Source organism: Thermobia domestica, chromosome 5 (genome assembly GCF_964235325.1).
Source record: "Thermobia domestica chromosome 5, izTheDome1.hap1.1, whole genome shotgun sequence".
Taxonomy (NCBI): Eukaryota; Metazoa; Arthropoda; class Insecta; order Zygentoma; family Lepismatidae; genus Thermobia; species Thermobia domestica.
Window position 1 is genome coordinate 2225805 of NC_137458.1, and position 13083 is coordinate 2238887.

The 13083-nt window shown below is 34.5% G+C and overlaps 1 protein-coding gene across 1 annotated transcript in view; it reads left to right on the forward strand.

The window, feature by feature from the left end:
- The first annotated feature begins 1977 nt into the window (after window positions 1-1977).
- The window catches only part of ds (dachsous cadherin-related 1), a 635615-nt gene continuing 624509 nt past the window's right edge, over window positions 1978-13083 (forward strand). The window contains exon 1 of the mRNA XM_081758114.1: window positions 1978-2545. The gene's annotated coding sequence lies outside the window, so the exon portion shown is untranslated. The remainder of the gene's footprint in view (window positions 2546-13083) is intronic.

Below are 13083 nucleotides of genomic sequence, written 5' to 3' on the forward strand. Positions count from 1 at the left end.
TACACTTCAACTACATAAAATTGCTGTAAGAAGTCCTTTTTCACTCTCAATAAATGTATAAAAATTCTTACAAGGAAATTACAAAATTTCCCTGACACAGCCCCTGTCATCTCTTTAAAATTATCTAAACTCATGAACAAAATATATTAATCGTTGATAGATGGTGAAAACAAAGGTTACAGTTTTGGATTTACGCATGAAAGTTACATTTTAAATCTATACTTCGAATTAGATGAAATTGCTTCGAACTGGATACAAATTTGAAAAAAAAAAAAAAAGGTCATAAAGGGGCTGGTAAGAAGTTTGTACCGGTCACTGGCTTTAATTAAAATAACAGCAATATTTTCGGCCAGGCCGGTGAAAAACCGGTCAGTTGGCAACCCTACTTTTAAATATAGGCCCCCACCAGCTTCTTCGGCATTATTGGTGATTTGAGATTTACCCTGTGAGGACTTTCAATGCACTGGGGTGCCCACGTTGAGGACGATCAGAATATGTTTCACGGGGGATTTTACAGCTTCGAGAAAGCCGTGAAATCACCACTGCCTCCAGTGGCGTATGCAGAATTTCATCAAGGGGATTCATGCTTTCGCGTTCATATCAGTTCAGGTGTTTGTACATATCTTAATGTGACAAATGAACATATTTGCATAATATAAGAGAAGTTTAAACCCGGAAACCACCTTGCGTATGCCACTGACTACATTCCATCCTTGTTCTTATTGTTGATCATTGTTAATTATTGTAACCTGGTCTTCTGGGCTCTGAAAGTTTCCAAGATAAATAATAATCATAATAGCATTTCTATTGTCTATGACTTTATTAGAGGTGGGGACACCGTTGCTCAGTAGTAGCGCACTTACTTCTGGTGCGTGAGGTCTTTGGTTTGATCCCCGCTCAAGTAAGTTTATGATGGACTACATCGTGAAATGAAATGAAATCTTTGGGTTTTACGTCCCACGGTTATGCCGGTTAGGCTAAAGGAGACGGTGATGATGAGTAATGAATGAAATGGTGGAATGAAGAAAGTGGGAGGAAACGGGAAAACCCCGAGGAAACCCACGCACACGGTGTTTGTCCACCACAAAGTTCACTTGGTGGGAGCTGGGATCGAACCCGGAACCCCCAGCACCAGAGGTGAACGCTCTACCACTGAGCCACCGCGGCCCCTGGACTACATAGTATCCATGTATTTTCTCGAGGGTTTTCCTCCCACTTTCCCATTCCACCCGTTTCCTCTCACTTTCCCATTCCACTAATTCGTCCATCGTCATTGACCTGCTTTAGTCATCGTCTCTCTTAGCCTACACGACACAAACGTGGGACGTTAAACTAAAAGATTTCATTTAATTTTTTTACTCTATTAGAGTTCCAATGTAAAGGGTTAAGACTTTGGTTTCTTATCTGCCCCCTCCCCTGTCTGGTTCTAAGCAACACTGCGGGCTACTGTTCTACTAAGTGGCAGCCAAGAATCACGGACCTTCTGTAACAAGGGAAATAATATGCAAGATTTTGTTCTAATAGAGAAACAAATTTTAAGTCATGCCTTGCTTTTTCTTTTAGCCCCCCTTTTTTTCAGTCGCAAGCCTAAAAACCGCTGAGGATGTTGTCACTTGATCGTGAGGAAAAACTTCTTTCTGGAAATGATGATAGTTCGAAGAGCGTTCTTTCGTCTTTGATAGCTTCTTATGCCCATAAGCATCTTTTAGCTTCTTGGAGGGAGAACACCCCACACTCCCATTAGGAAAAAGCAACTACGGTGCTAACAGCACAGGTTGCTGGTTCATTGGGAGCCCTTGGTCACGTGATGGACGAGAACCAGACGGAGCGATTGGTAACTGGTTTCTGAGTGCTTCGACCTCTGATCTGTTGCATATCTACTAAACTACGGACTTCTTTTAGGCATCTTGAATTTCAGCTAAAACAACTTTCAATATTCTCGTTCTATAAGTCTTGAGTTCATACGAGGACCAAAATACCCAATATAGTTAATGGTTTTGCCCGTACGACGATGTGAAAGCAACAATACGAGTGGTATTTGGAAGCGACAACAATGGTAGTGAACACCAACTGGCTGAAGAGGTACCTGACGAGACACATTGGTGTGTGTCTTCAGAAGCTTCTCTCGGTGAGTTCCGGTTCCGACGTCTCTCCTTCGTACCTCACCACGCTCTGCACTCAGTTTCTCGCCGTCCTACCAGTCGCGCAGGTTCTGCTGTTGTGAAGTGTAGATGTTGATCCAGTGAAGGTGGTGGTGTGTTTTCTTCTGTCATGGATTTAAAAAAAGTACAAAAAGCAGAAGAGTTGTAAGAAATTTTGGATAGTGTTTTGTTTGTTAAGTTTCGAAAAAAGAGAGCAGATAACAGTGTTTGAAAAATACCTTTTATCGAATAGTGTGGACAAGAAAAAACCGAAGATTTAATTTCTTAAAAGTTTTGTTTTTTGGGCAGACGAATTTCCGTTCTGTTTTTCGGTGTGTTTGCTCGTGGCGCGTGTGTGTGATGTGTTTTGTGGTGTTGTGAACAAAAGCAGGGCTTGTGCACAGGTAGGTAGACGCCAACGGTTCTAAGAATGGAATTTTGTAATTAATATTCGAGCTCTTTAGATGATGGGACGTAGTTAACAGGTTTCGCTGGCGCTCATCTTGCCGAACACTGACCCAGTACACGAAGAAGAGAAAGAAGGGACCAGCTACAGTGGGTTGCTGTGCTGTGGTTATTTCTTATACAGTATCTAAGAATATTCGCTTATTAAAAAATGAAGTATCGTTTTTGTTCCTCAAATAAGAGTGTACCACTAAAGTTAGGCTTCTAGGAATACCGGAGTACTGCATTGGAAATGCATTAAAAACTCTTTTGCTACTATGTGACGAAGAGGCTCGTTGTGCCTCAACACCTAATAGCCTGGGGGGTCTTTCTTGCTGATGTTTAAAAAGTATATATATTCATTGCATCGCTATGCTTATAACAAGCTTCACTAGGGACATATTTTGATCCACAAATTCTTCCACATGGCGGATCAAGCTCTATTCTAGATACCTGCCAATTTTTTTTTCTTTTTTCATTTGTTATCCAAACTTGTTTCCCACCGACCCGTCAGACCCGATTAGGTTTGTGTATTATCCGTGAGGAACCAGAGTATGGACCATCGTATTTAAGATGGAACAAGTGTTATTTGAATGCGCTATGCGGAAAGATACCTGAAAACCTTCGAACTGAATGTATATATATACACACATGTACACATACAAAAGGACGAACTAAACAGATTTTGGGTTTTTGTTCTTTTTTCCTTCATTTTTTTTAAAATCATACTATTCGTTTCGCGGTATACAGGGTTTGGTTATCTTTGTGTGCGAGAAATTGCAGGCAACATCGCTCTATGCGAGTGGCTATAGGCAATAAGCAAAGTGAACCCGCTGCGCTGTTCTCCGGCGTCAAGTGTTGCGATGAACTGTGAAGGACATATCCTGTGGAGAACTGCAAAAGCGTCCGCGGCAACTTTAAAAAGAAAGGCACTTATTATTGGACGTATACGATGTGACAATTGTCGACATGGACAACCTTAAGACATCATAACAAAACAAAAGACTATACTAACCTCACTTTTATATTCATTTTTTTTTCCTACACACATACATTTACATCGTATAAAAGAAAAAGCCAAACAAACCCATATTACAACCTTCCATTATTCTGTGCTTTTGTCCAAAAATCTATTTAAATACGAATATAAAATATTTAATATCTGGAAACTCTATTGAGAAAATTAACACACTTGCCACTGAAACATATGTTTGAAGCATCCATATGTGTTAAATGGTACACTTTGGTGCTCCATAATTTTTTTTTTTTTTTTTTTTTTTTTTTTTTAGGTTTAACTCCGTATGAGACGGAGGATTTGAGCATGAAAACGCTTTTAAATGTATTTAACCAAAATATATAAATGCATCAATAAATTAAATAAAGCATTGTAATGCATAAAATAAGTCGTCTATTAGTGACTTTAAATGCACTTCTATGAACGGGGCTATTTGTAAGAATATTGGATGCATAATTTTGTTGAGTTTACTAAAGTTATTCTGTCACTGAAAAAAATGAAATAGTTCACTTTAATTATTTCTTTTAGGCTAAGGGAGACGATGATTAAGAGAAGTGAATTATTCCTTTAGGCTACGATTATTTCCTTTTATTCTTCGATTATCTCCTTTAGGCTACGATTATTTCCTTTAGGCTAAGGGAGACGATGATTAAGAGAAATGAATTAATGATGGAAAAATTTCTGGAAGTAGTTCTGCCACTGGAGTTAACAAATTATTTTGTAGGTATCCTTTGCCATTATTTACAGAGAATTACAAAATAATTTATGGATTATCAATAATAGCTATTATCTTTTACTTTCCAATTTTAGGTTATCTTATTAACAAGAAGAAAATCCTTTTTTGGCACTTCGTCGCCATATTTATTATATGTCGGTTGGTGCATAAATTTACCGGTAGCAAGCATTCACTTTCCCGCTTTACGTATAGAAACATGAATATTAAACTGAGGCAGGGGTAAAAGTTAGGGGAAACACGGGCGGACGTCGTTCCCCCACTTCCAAAAATCTATGGCGTTCTCCCACTCAAAAAAAAAAAAAAAACTATGGGCAAAGATAGGCATGGGAGCCGGTATGACTTCAAGCGTCCCCTACCTTTTCAGATCCACTTTACCCCTGAACTGAGCATTTTATCATGAAAATAATTTTGTATAATATTGGTTTTCATAATAATAAATAACTGCAAAGTATAAAAGTTAAAAAAAAAGTTTCTCACTAGCCTATAAATTATTTATTTTTTTATTAGAGAAAAATATTATATTGTAAAAGAATCACTAAATATAACATTTAGCTTAAAAATAATGCTTGTAATTGATTCAGTTATGATTTGCTAAATGCGTTTCTGTCATCTTACATTGAACACACTGTTAGAATATATATATATATATATATATATATATATATATATATATATATATATATATATATATATATATATATATATATATATATATATATATATATATATATATTTTAAATAGCCTATATTAGCCCAAGAGCTGGACAAACAAAGTTTTGTTTGTGGAAATCGCAGCCGTTTTTGTTGTGTAAATTATTTGTCAATACTAAAGACTGTTACAGTAGTTTAGAAAGCGTTATGGCTATTCTCCAGTAAATGTCGAACCTATCATTCATTTTCTTTAAGTTTTTAGCCTATTTGGGTGAGCTACAAGTAAGAAATTACTGTTAATGTTGGCTACAGAGTCAAATTGTCTGTTTTATTGTATTCAGTAATATTTGTAGGACGCATTAGTGTGTTCGGGTAGCGATCGTAGGACAGGAATTATTCTGAAGCAATTGGAGAGGTATTTAAATTAAGGAGTAGCGATCTCTGGGGTAGAAAGCCAGAAACAGAAGCTGACAAAGGTTGTGCAGTTACCAAAGCACCTTACTGAACAGTGATACCAAAGAAATTTGTACTGTCCTCTAACTCAGTAGCTAGCGCGCACACTGCACGGAGTCCATGTTTTAATTCTCGGTAGGAGAGCTTTAAAATTTGAACACATTACATGGTCCGGATGCCACCTTAAACTGTAGGTCCGTCTCATATAGCCTCGCTGCTGGTAATAGATGCTCAATTTCAACAAACAAAACTAGAGAAGTATAGAAATGGTTGAAGAATATTAAAAGATTTTAATATCCGTTATTATTAATTAGTTTTATATGTCCCGAAATCTCTAACCTGAGACCAAACACACGACACCTCGTTTCATTGTGATGAAGGTTAAAGTTCACCGCTTTTCCTATCTCAACTCTTTCCCTGCTTTCAGCCTCCAATATTAAAAAAAAAAAAAAAAAAGATTAATTGCATCTAATCCGTTGAGAGTTGAGTGGCCATCGAAGGTATACGTTGTTGCTATTCTGTCACGATTTTTGTTAAAAAAAAAAAATAGATAAAATATCCGATCTCCACGTAAATTATCGTAGTTTATGTGCTGATATGAGCCGGGAAGAGGGAACAAAATAATTTATCTTTCAGTGGCAACAGGTGAAATACTTGGAATGTAGCGCGACAATACAAAGTAACCCACCTTTAACCCATTGAGTGAAAGAAATAGGGTTCCTGCTCTTTAGAAAACGGGTTTTTCTGCCTCCCCATGGGTTCTTTCGTACTTTTCGATAGAGAACATAAATGCATTGTAAATCCTGTCTTTTGCCTCTGTGTAGCAGGTGTGTCTTGTGATTGTGTTCAATATAAAACATCCCGCTGGCGAGAAATTAAAAAGCAGGCAAAAACATCCGGAGTGGTCGAATCGAGTCTTTTGCTTGCGGAGGCAATGACACGAGTATTCGCTTCCCCCTTTCATTTAAGACTCCTTTTTCAATATTCAAGTATTCATTGTTTAATTCGTCCAGGAAAGAGAGACAGAGAACTTGCAGATTCTAGTGGACCGGTGAAAGCTGATCCGATCGGACCTACTTTAGAGCGGAGAGCTGTTCACGCCCGTGGGTTGATTCGCTCCGCTCCTTCACGAGAGAGCGAGGGGAATAAGCATTGCTCCGGATTGCTTCTATGACCGTCACCTCTCTGCTTACACAGGAATCACTAATACAATGGTTTTCTTGCTGTACAAATGAAAAAAGGTGTGTCACTGTTTATTTTTATTTTTTACTATGGGTGAAAGTAAATCATATTTTGCATCTGTGTAATTACATGGTTATGTCAGACCGGGATTTTATAGGAGGCTATAGTGTGTCTGTAGCAGGTGTGACAATAACCACTTGCTCCTGAGTGATTCAAAGTCAATTGTTAGAACAACCACCGAGAATTTGCTGTCAATGGCTTCAAAGTATGCCTCAAGTATATTTTTCTATCTGCACATAGCTCCTCTGTTCATAGATTTTCTCTCTGCACAGTTATGAGTGCATGAAATGAAGGTTTGAAGCGCCGAAATGCATCGTATATACAATCCCTTGTGTAATTCGTGATTTATTTCCAATGATACGTTTGATCTGGATAAAACTAATAAATGATACATTGAAATGTGCTTAGTTAAAACATCTAAATGAATTAATTAGCTTACGTGAAGGTGATACAAAAATTCACTTTTATATTATTACAACCGGTCATCTTTAATAATTTCTACTCTATATATCTCCACCAACTGGGTCCCAACTCTTACAAACCCCTTATTCAAATTTTTATTCAATTTTCTCACCTTTCCCCCAAATGTTACATATTTATATATGTGACTGTTTCAGCGTTGTGTGTATTAATTGATAAAATAATATATCTCTAGTCATAGTTAATAGAAACACCGTACAAGGTATAATACACAATATCGGCACTAAAAATATTGCTACCGTAAAACCGGTATAGTCGTCTGCAGGAAAACGTTGTTCTCGGCGTAATTTGCAATTTTCGAGGATATTTTAATCTATTCTTATAAGAAACAACATATTTTAGTTGCATTTTTTGTGCACATTAAATATCACATGAGTGAAATAAAAAAATGCATCCCTGTGAACAACCTTCCATTCCAGTCACAACTTTAAATCAGGAGGAAGGGGGAGGGGCTAATAGACTTCTTCCCAGGCCGGTAGCCAGCCCAAAAATGTAGGGGGGCCCGGCTGAAGTTAAGGGGGGCCCGACCCAACCATATTATAGTTCATTTGCAAGTCTGCCGTGAAAATTTTAGGGGGACGGCCCCCTAGACTCCCCTGGATACGGGCCGGGCCTGCTTCTTCCCATGACGTGAATATAGTAATTATAAATTTTAATCTATTCAAAAATAAAAACCATAGTTGTCATTAATATTATGTGATAAAGCTCTTATTATGGCCTGTCCGAGAAAAGATTCTTAAAGTCATATACACTCGTAACTGTGCAATGTGTTCAGTTATTTGAGTTCTATAATTTGACGAGATTAGATATTTGAACGGTATACAGTCCAATTGCTTTCCAGCCTTTGAACAATTCGTTCATGAATGGCCACCCATACGTTCCGTATTGGCTACTTTTCCCTACATGATGTGCAGCAGAAATCTAGATCAATAACAGAATAATAATGTAATAACGTAAAAAAAGAAAATGCCACCTAAAAATTATATATACACACACATTTTTACTCAGAAACATAAATAATGCTATAATACATTTAAAAGTTTTTATAGAGAAGTATTCTATAAAGTTAGCTATAATTTCTTACCATAAATTAACTTTTATTCTCGGATATATCAAAGTTAACATAAAACAATTATACTACAATTTTCTCTCAAAACAATAAACAATAAACAAACTCGTAATAAATATTTGTAGCCGATCTATTTTTAAAAAATTAATTTTGTATTATTGAAAATTAAACTTGACCATTAAAGATAACTGAATGTTTCTATAAAATACACAAATATTTTTTAAAATCAGGTACAGTCAGCGACAAAAGTTTTTTTTTTCGTTTGGTAAAATTAATTTTGGGAATAACAGTGGTATGTCTGAAACATGTAGAAAATTACATTCTTTTTTAACTCACTGAAGAACTTTTGTTGCTGACTGTACAAAGGATGGTATACGTCGTACTTGATCGATGAAACTAATCAGATCTTGATGAGACTTAGTAAGTATATCAAATATTATAGTACGTAGGACTTTGGTTCCTGATTTACGGGCATCTAAGTTGGGCTCTGACTTTGTCCAATTTTTGCAAAAAAAAAAAAAAAAAAAAAAAAAATAATAATAATAATAATAATAATAATAAAAATAAAATAAAAATAAAAATAAAAAAATAAAAAATAAAGTGCGATTTTGAAAAATACACGCTTCAACCCTGGAAACCTTAATTTGAAGGATGCGAAAGTGAATGATGCGAATGTTGCTTAGCTATGCTGCAAATGCAGTGCTTACCCTTAAAGATTCAATGAATGATAAACATATTTCCGGAATAAAGAAACTTAATATTTCAGTTGTGTAGCTAAAAAGTGCGGTGGGTAAAATGGTTCAGGAGGGTTCAAATGGTTATATTAAACGCACTTTTATCAAGATCCTATCTTTTTACTGACACCTAAAGTATCACACGATTCGAGGAAAAATACGAAACTTCTCTCCTAATGTCCACACGTATTGATAAATACTATCTTGAACAATAAATGAATAAAAAAAAAAAAATCACTCTTGTGTGCAGCTTATGGGCTCATTACCAGGTAACAAGTCATAGGAAGGGGCGCCGAACTAAGCGAATACTGAATTTGCTGTTTAAAAGTTGAGTAATTTCTAATGATGTTACATAGACATTAGTATTCACCGTTGATTTTTGTGGAAAGTTTGCAATATTTCTAGCAATATTTGTTTTCTTAAATCATTTTTTTTTTAATAATTCAACACATCAGGCCATATATATATTAATATAACTAAAAAGTTTTTATTTCAGTTCGAAAACGCGTAAATCACTCTTACAGTTTAGACAAAGTAGATACCTGTTGTCATAGGCCGGATTTGAATCCAAAATAATACGAAGACCTATTACAATAAAGTGAATAAAATTTATATTTGAAAGCGCATAATTACTATTTCATTATAAAATCTGGTATATCTGATCAGGACATGTTTTTGAATGTTAATTATGGTGTAAGCACAATATTTGTAAACACGATATTTCTAAACATCTTTAATAAAAGAACACAGACCCTGTTGTTAAAATTTTGAGGAGTCCCTACAAAGAAATCAAAAATGGCTACAACCATATTCTGTATATATCTTTTTAAATGTTAGTTCAGGGCAATAGAATTTAAGGCCTCAGTCCAGTAGACAGCTTGTTGGTCATTTACCCGAAAGCAAACAAAGTGAACGCCAAATATCTATTGCTAAATTAAAATATTTAGTCCCCAATAATTACCAAACATTTTGCGTCCTGTGTTAATTCAGAAATTACATTAAACGCTTTGCTAGTGCTGAAGTAATAAAGAAAGAGACAGAAAGGGTTCGTAGTTAGAGAAAAATCTCATTTTATTAATATCTAGAAGTCGGTTCCTTTTGACACTTGGTACTTTGAACATTGTGGTGTCAGCCCTTGCTGTGGTATTCTGCGCCCTGCTAGGAAAATTAATTTTAAGTCTATTTGCAATCAGTCTGCAAGTCAAGAGACATTTATGCGAGGCATGCAATGGATTTTAGAAGAAAATGACAGATCATGTTTATCTTGCATCATACATAATTTTTATTAAGTAAAAATAGGTATACTTCTAATTCAAAGAAGGGGTTTCTCCCGGTAATGCTCACACTGCTTGCAGTAGCTGTCTTTTACCGTGTGTGTGGGATTTTCTCTGGGTTCTCCCACCTTAGCGCATAATACGTGGATCGTTAAACTGAAAAAGTATTTTTTTTTTCTATAAGGCGTTTGTTCTTTTAATTCCTTATACAAAAGATGGAGAACTAACTTACAACGTTGGCTGCTAACTTTGAGTGGAGTTAAATCTGGTGCAGTTGGTAGGTGTAGGTTATTATGCAGGCCGTTCTCCACCACAGTATCTCTTCTTCAGCAGAACTGGGTGACAGGATTAAAAAATGCAGCAATAAAAAATGAGTTTTTCCTGTATATGCAAAATATTTTTTAAATCCACTAGTGTGTTTTAAGGCTAATGTATTTAGTGAAAATCAGTAAATTTCGCACTTAAAATATCCCATGGGATAATTACTTGACACCCTATTAAAATACCCATGGTTTCATGTAGTACTCACTATTTTATATAGTAGAAAGTACCATAATAACTATGTTTACGAATTTTTCCCTTAAAAATTTTAGCAAGGTTTCTTAGTTTATTTCAATTTTCGCCAGAATCTGAGAAATTTTATACGATTTATATTTGATTTAATGCTGGAGTGGGGCAGACTTGTGTCAACGTATTTTGTAATTCTCGTAATACCATAATTAGATTATTATTATTATTATTATTATTATTATTATTATTATTATTATTATTATTATTATTATTATTATTATTTACGAACTCTGTTCATATGGAGGATAAATGTTTCTTTAGTAATTGCTTTCCAGCGCATAACAATATCACCACACTAACAAAAATGTGTTATTCCTATGTCTGATCAAAACTGGGATATGCTGCTGTGATCTGGAACCCTAAATTTATCAAATACTTACCATGCAAGAGAACTTGAATCTATCCATCTTATGAAAACTATCTAACATTAATAGACAACTTCTGTATCCCTATACTTGTACAAGGGCAAAACATGGTAGACGTGATTTTTCTCCACTTGAAATAGTACAAAAAGAGTTTAATTGTACGGATCTGATATATACTAAATTTTTATGTCCCGACACTTAAAACTCGTGCTGATAACTGTGGCCTGTTCTATTGCATGAAAGCAAGGACCAATGTATAATTGATATGCCGGAGAATATGCTCTTCTTATAACAAAATATGTGTCGAACACAAAGAAATTGCCATCTGAAATATGAACTATATGTTTAAGAAAATATTATATTCTCCAACATACAATATTATGTTTATATTGTAAATTTATTTTGTTGTACACCAGTTGTGTTGATGACAAATAAATAAATGATTTCAACAACGATTACTAACTGGGTGTAAAATATTGAAGATTTTGAACTATCACGCTGAAGCAACTGAGGAGCTGAGTGGCCATAATAACAGACGAAATAGTGAGTTTCCCTACTCCGGAAAAACAAAATCGCCATTACTGAATTTTAAAAACAATTCTTTATTATAAATACACACTGCATTTACAATATAATTAATGAATCAAGTCATTCATTATGTTCTTAGACATCAAGGTAACATTTGTAATAGATTTGTTCCATGTATTTTGTTGTAAATATCATTTATTGATTTATGCGAAAATTTGACGAAATCAAACCTCCGAACTTGATGGCTCATAATTTGGGCATTAAAGTCCTGTACACTGTAATATCTCACTTGGGTACTAAGCTCATCAAGATCTAGGATCATTACAAGTTTCGTCAAGGTCGGATAATTTCATCAAACTTTTTCTTCAAAATCTTTAGATATATATATATTCAGTATCAGATGGTCCATTATTTTACATTCTGTTTTACAAACTTTGGTAGATACTTTGTAAAACATTCAAACAATTGTTTCAAAACATTTTTTCTTTCAAAATTTGAATTACGTAAACTCAGTGGTTTTATAGAATTTCAACACTTTGTAAAAGGCTTTCGCTGTTTAATTGTTATCAATAAAAATAATTCGATTCCAGATTAAATCTTTTTCTGCTGGCATTACCTCCAAAAAATTGATGGTTATTAGGAAGGATTCATTATTTCACATGCATCCATCTATCACGCATAGGTCTACTTAATTAGATAATTGTGTCTTACAAAACATTTCGATTGCACGATTTCTTGATTTTTGTGCAATAACGTTATCATTGAAGTAAAGAAATGTATATTTTTTTTCAAACGGGGATTTTTATCCTCAAAAAATGAACAAGTTTTAGAGGGTTACCCCGTTTCCTCAACAATCCACATGAATGTATAGTACTTTCTTGTAACTAATTTTATATATATATAAATATAAATTGCGTTTCTGTTCTCGTCGACATGCAAATAGTCCAGATTTCTCCATCTTTCGTGAAGTAGAGGCTGGAAAATTATAGTCTATATCAAATTTATTGTTTAATTCAGAACTCATTACGTATTACTTATGATTTGTTAATAAAACATGGCAAAAGTAAAGGGTGGTAGTTTTGTGTTCTTCAGTCCGAAAATGTGACATTTTATTTTCAACAATGAAACCACAGTCACCGGAAGAAATATATTTGAAAATTTATCATCAAAGTTTTCCATAGAAAGTATGATTTCATTGGAACAAATTTCATCGTTTAAGACCGGACATCAAACAACATACACAGAATCGATTTTTACAATTAAATAACTTTTTCTTTTATAGGAATTAATGCCTCGATTATTTTAATATATATATATATATATATATATATATATATATATATATATATATATATATATATATATATATATATATATATAT